Raw genomic sequence first — 6,096 nt, 5'->3', positions numbered from 1 at the left:
ACAACCACCAACAGAGGGGCTGCCCCCCCCAGCAAGCCTCGTCCACCTCCCTGCTTCCCTCCCGAGGTGCTGCCCTGAGCCGATGACCATCTGTCCCTAGAACTTTAAACTGAATATCCGACATTTTCCTTGGATACATAGCGAGCCCTGGTCCCCCAGGTATCACCTGTTCATTTTGGCCACGTACTCCTTTAAATCCCTTACTCCTTAAGTTAAGTGAAATGTTTAAATTTTTTCAATTGACTCACTTTTTAAATGTTTCAATACCCACCTGGATTTGTCCTAAATGATAAGATCTAAGTGGGGCCTTGACTTACGAGTGTCCCGACTAACGAGTTTTTCGAGATACCGTCTCTCAGCCGATTTTTTGCTTTGAGTTGCGAGCTAAAATTCGGGTTACGAGCCAGCTTCAGATACCCCACCACTAGTTGGCGCAGCGAACGTCACAGTGAATGCCACAACATCAGCCCAGCATCACGTGTCTCACTCGTTCACTTTTGATTTGACATACGAGTAATTTGAATTACGAGCTCCGTCACGGAATGAATTAAACTCCTAAGTCAAGGCCCCACTGTACATTAGTTGTGAATTTTTCTAATATGTGTTCCGATGCATTGCTATTCAAACACATATATGTATTCTCATGCTCATAGCCCATCCCAGCATCGATGCACGTGCACTCGAAGGGAACTGACTGATCTACAGTTAAGGCTCTTAAACTTTGGTGCATTGTGACCTGCCTCTTACACACGGATGCACGCCCCGCCCCCCCGCCCCCCGCCCAGCTCACTGTGTTGGGAGCTCCTTGGCTGGAGCCCAGGACCCTGGATTTCCCAAGCTCCCCCAAGTTCTGAGCTCACCCTCCAAAACTGGAGAGCTGGTGACTTAGAGGAGAGGCCGAGCTGCCCATGGCCTGCTCCCCAAACATGCACACCCCGCCCAGCACACAATTTACCAAGTCACCCTCTGAAGAAGGCGGTGTGTGGCCTGTGTGGCAGAGCCTGCCCCTGGGGGCGACCTAGAGGGTGATCAAGGTAGACTTTCCAACCACAATAGGAGCAGGAACGGTATCGGAGACACTTCCAAGCCAGTGGGGCCGGGTGTGTCAGCTCCCCTTCCGGCCTTCCAGCCACCTGCCAGCCTGGTCCCTCACCCCTAATCCCGTGCCCAGCTGCAATGCCCAGGCCCAGGCCCACCCTGGGCTCCTGAGCCATGCTCGGCAGCTCCTTCCATGAAAGTGGGAGTCAGAGACCTGGGCCCACCTTCCGCCTCTGCCTCTCCCAGCTTGTGAAACCCTGACAGGCCTGACCCTCTCTGGGCCTCATGTCCTCACCTCAAACTATATGGTCTCCTACATTTTGTGACTCCCCTGCCCACCCACCTTCCCCTACACACACACACACACACACACACACACACACACACACACGCAAGACTCTGCCAGCTGCAGGGAGAAAGCTCCTTGCCCCACCCCTTTTCCTATGAGCAGGCTGAAAGAAGGTCTAGCCTGGCCCTGTGCAAAACAGCCCATATCCACACAGCAGCACACACATACAGGCAGAGCTCACACCACACCCGCCTCCGGACACAGCACCCAAATCCCTGTCGATTAGCAGCCAGTCAAACAGCTGTCAGTCAGCAAATATTTTCATCTACTAACTACGTGCCCTAGAAATCCAGCTGCGAGCTACAACGACAGAGCCCCACTCTCCAGGAACTTTCATTCCCGTGAGAAGAAACTGGTAGCGAACACATAACAAATTAATAAGGCGATTTACAGTGTGATAAGTGCGATGAAGAAAATAAAATAAGGGAATTCAGAAAACAATGACTGGCAGGATGAGGGAGGGCCTGTCCTCAGAGGTGACATCCAAGTTGAGACAGAATGATGGACAGGGGGTGAAACGTGCAAAACATCCAAGGTAGGAAAACCCCAAGCAACAGGAATAGCCCGTCAAAGGTCCTGACACAGCCAGGAGCTTGGCATGTTCACAGGCAGAAGGAAGGGTAAGGCGGCTGGAGTTTCCCGAATGAAGCAAAGAGAAGAGAAGGGACAGTCGGGGCAGATCACGTGGGAACTGCAGGGTGGGATAAGAACTTCAGAAGTTACTCTAAGATGCAAAGTTCCTGGAGGGTTTTAAGGAGGGGCATCTGCTTGTGGACACATGGAAGACTAAGGACACATGAGGGGTCCGGCCTGAAGAGGAAGCCAGCTAAGGACTGCTGCAGTAGCAGGTGGAAGATGGTGGTAGCTTAGAGATGTGGTGGCTGCAGAGAGGGCAAAAATGAGCCCATTCTGTATGCACAGGGTGGGGCAAAAGTACATTTACAGTTGTGAGTATTCAAGACACAGAGTTAATTCTTGTCTTGTCATTATTTATTAGCTAGAGGCCTGGTGCATGAAATTCGTGCAGACAGGGGGGTCCCTCAGCCTGGCCTATGCCTTCTCGCAGTCCAGTCCGGGAGTCTTCAGAGGGATGTCCGACTGACAGCTTAGGCCGGGTCCCCGGGGAGTGGGCCTAAGCCAGCAGTCGGACGTCCTTAGCGCTGCTGTGGAGGCGGAAGAGGCTCCCACCACCAACACTGCACTCGCCAGCTGTGAGCCTGGCTCAGGGCTTCTGGCTGAGCAACATTCCCCCTGTGGGAATGCACTCACTACCAGGGGGCAGCTCCTGCATCGAGCGTCTTCCCCCTGGTGGTCAGTGCACATCATAGCAACCAATCATTCCACTGTTTGGTCTATTTGCATATTAACCTTTTATTATATAGGATTATTGTATTATTTTCCATACGAACAGCTTCAAACCTACTTTTGCCCCACCCTGTATTTAGAGATAAAGCCAAACAGGTAGGTTAGCTGCTGAATGAGAAGAGAGAGAGAACTCAAGGTTTTGGTCTGGGCACCAGGATGATGGAATCATTTTGTGAAACAGGAAGATTTGGGAAGAAGGAGGGAAGACTAAGTGGATATTTCTGTGTTGACTTAAGTTTGAGACACCCGTTCGCTGTCTCAGTGAAGATGTGGAAGAGGCAGAAGGACAGAGTCTGGCGTTCAGGAGGCGTCTGAGCTACAGACATCGGCCGAGCCTCACTGACTAGAAGCTATTTAAAGCTACAGAACTAAATGGGGGGAGAGGGGAAGGCAGGACAGAGCTCCAGGGGCCACCACTTGGTGGGAACGGGAAGGTGTGGAGCATGAGTTGGTGGAAATCTGGAGACCCCAGTGTCATGAAAGCCAAGGCAGGAGCTTCAAAAAGGACAGTCAACTGAGTCCAGATAATGGGGGTCATAAGGGTGAGCATTCAACAATGAGGTGCAGAGTGACCAGACGCTAATAGGGCTGGAGGGAAGGCAGGAGGTGGGAGGAAGAGCGAGGGCCCGCCTGCCCACCTCCTGCCCTCAGGGTGCATCCATGCCCTGCCCTCCCTCAGGATTCGTTTACTTCCTCAGCACCCACTATGCGTGAAGCCCGCTGGAGAAACGAAGAGAACTGCCTACGCTTCCATTCTAGTGCAGGTGACAGTATAATCAAGTGACGCTGGACAACCTCCCCGGGCCTGAGGCTCCCTCCCTGCCCCACAGGCAACCCTCTGCCTGCTCCAGGCTGGGCTTGTGATTAGAAGCAGAGACTCTGGCCCAGCAGTGGCCTGGGAGGCAGACCACCACAGGCAAAGCGAGCATGCACAGGTGTGCAACCTCTGAGCTTGTTTTCCTCGTCTGCAAAATGGGGATACAACACCTGCCCGGCCTACCCTCAGGACCACGCTAAAGACTACACTGGAAGGTGTAGGCAAAACTGCTCACATGGCCCTGGCTGGTTTGGCTCAGTGGATAGAGTGTCGGCCTGCAGACTGAAGGGTCCCAGGTTCGATTCCGGTCTAGGGCACATGCCTGGGTTGTGGACTTGATCCCCAGTAGGGGGCATGCAGGAGGCAACCAATCAATGAGTTCTCATCACTGATGTTTCCATCTCTCTCTCCCTCTCCCTTCCTCTCTGAAATCAATAAAAAATGTATTTTTTAAAAATGCTCACGTGGTTTCCAGCCCATATCACGTGGGCCACAAATGCTGTTTAAGAGCGAGAGTCCTGGCCGTAAGACCCTCCCCTCCATCTCTTGGTTTTCTCATGGCCCTGCTAGCAGAGGCCGGCCCTGTGTGCCTGTTGCTCCAGCCTCCCATACCACACCCCAAAAGATAAAAGTCCCAGTCCCTCCACAGGTGAGCAAGAGGCGGCCTTCCGAGCTCCCTCTGCTCATCCAGGAAGCCTAAGAGAGTGGGGAGGGGGGCCTTTCTCACCAGGAGCCGGGGCACGAAGCGGAGCGGCAGCTTCCCCAGGAGGCCACCAGCCAGCCCCAGCACGCCTGGCCTGCCAGGCCTCTGTCCTCACTCCAGGCACAGGGATCCCTGCTCAACCAGGGTGTAGTCCAGGCTCCCTTATATCCTGCACTTCCCCTCAAACGTTCCCCTCCCCTCCAGCCCCACACAGCCCGAGCCACCCCCCACCCTCCAGGGCATTTTGGAAGCAGGCCAACCCACCAAAGGTCAATCTGATGAATGGCAAATTCATTGAAAATCAATTTGGAAAAAATCAATTACCCTTTAATATCATTTTACATTTTGTCACATTTAACCACTTGTCAGAATTCTTTCACTAATTCTTCAAAAAGCATATTCATCTTATTTTGTGTTTTTACTGATTAAAATTTCATTATTTCACATTTGAAGGGACTTCTTCACCCACTTTAGAGGACTCTATGTCCTTTTAAATACAGTTTGGGTGGTTAGTTTTTTTAATATTTAGGATTTTAAGCATTTTCACACCAATCCCCACAATGGATATCAGCTTTAATTTTGTATTCAAAACCAAAATTGAGGCATTTCATATTGATGTGATACTAACTCCTTCATCCACATTTTTTGTTGTTGTTAATCCTCACCCAGGGATATTTTTCCATTGACTTCTAGAGAGAGTGGAAGGGAGAGGGAGAGACAGAGAGAGAGAAACATCGATATGAGGGAGACACATCGATTGGTTGTCTCCCTCAGGCACCCCGACCAGGGCCAGGGATCAAGCCTGCAACCAAGAATCGAACCCAGGACCCTTCAGTCCGTGGGCCCAACCGGCTAGGGCTCATCCACCATTTTTATTTGTGTGAATGGACATAGCACTTGAGGCACCAATCATAAACTAATTTTGTTTACTGATAATAAATATATTTTTCTTGCCATTAGACATCCACATCAATTATGACCCCGAAACCTCAATTATACCTTAAAATACAGCTATGAAGAACACTTGCAAAAATCTTCAGAAGCCATGAAAACCGTTCAATGTAAATTTCTAAAAGCTTTTAAAATAACCAATTTTGGTAAATCAATAAACTTGGTGGCTGGTCATTTAGCATACTGAGTTTAAAAGCAGTGGCCACTGGGCACCTCATGGCGGGCTTTCTCCCCACCACCTTCTCTGTGCCATTTTTCCTCTGTGGGGTTCCTGCCACTAGTCCACCACCTAACTCCTCCTTGGGACTGTCACTGCCGACCTCACCATCCCCCTGCCTGCCCTGGGAATGGCCTCACACCTGGCTTGCCGTCCCCTTCCTTCCCCTTCCCAGTGGCTCCCAGTCCTCTGTTTTGCCCCCTCGGTTTCCAGGCAGAAGGGCCCCTGCCCCACATCCTCTGGGTCCCATCTCTCCGCCTTCTCTAGGACATCACTCCTGAAATTACCCCTTTTCTCCCTGCCCTTCAGCTTCTCCCGCTCCAGGGATCATTCCCTAAGCAGCCACAGCCACCTTCATTGCCCATCTCAAAACACACCGCAAAAGCAAGGCCCTCCTGTGACCCACAGCCTCCTGCTGCACTGTCCCCTTCACAGAGGAATTCCAAAGAGCCTTCTGCGGCTGCTGTTTTTACCTTCTCACCTCCCCTCCTCTCCTCCATCCCACACAGATCAAGCTTCCAACCCAGCACCCCACTAAGGGGTACTCCAGGCATCTGTGACCGCCATGGTGCCAAACCCAGTGATCACTTCTCTAAACTTCTCCGACTTGACCTCAGGGGCTACACCGACACAGCTGACCCCTCCTCTGTCTGGAG

At 51.7% G+C, this 6,096-nt stretch overlaps 1 protein-coding gene and 1 long non-coding RNA gene across 4 annotated transcripts in view; both read right to left on the bottom strand.

Annotated features, from left to right (window-relative positions):
- The window catches only part of GFRA2 (GDNF family receptor alpha 2), an 88,737-nt gene that overhangs the window by 61,191 nt on the left and 21,450 nt on the right, over positions 1-6,096 (bottom strand). The gene's annotated exons all lie outside the window — the stretch shown is intronic.
- Positions 1,459-6,096, bottom strand: part of LOC106725811 — a 12,600-nt gene continuing 7,962 nt past the window's right edge. Inside the window, exon 3 of the long non-coding RNA XR_001361794.1 lies at positions 1,459-1,473. This is a non-coding gene — a long non-coding RNA (uncharacterized LOC106725811). The remainder of the gene's footprint in view (positions 1,474-6,096) is intronic.

Source organism: Myotis brandtii, unplaced genomic scaffold, assembly GCF_000412655.1.
Source record: "Myotis brandtii unplaced genomic scaffold, ASM41265v1 scaffold19, whole genome shotgun sequence".
Classification (NCBI taxonomy): Eukaryota; Metazoa; Chordata; class Mammalia; order Chiroptera; family Vespertilionidae; genus Myotis; species Myotis brandtii.
This window is presented reverse-complemented; position numbering and strand designations above follow the sequence as displayed.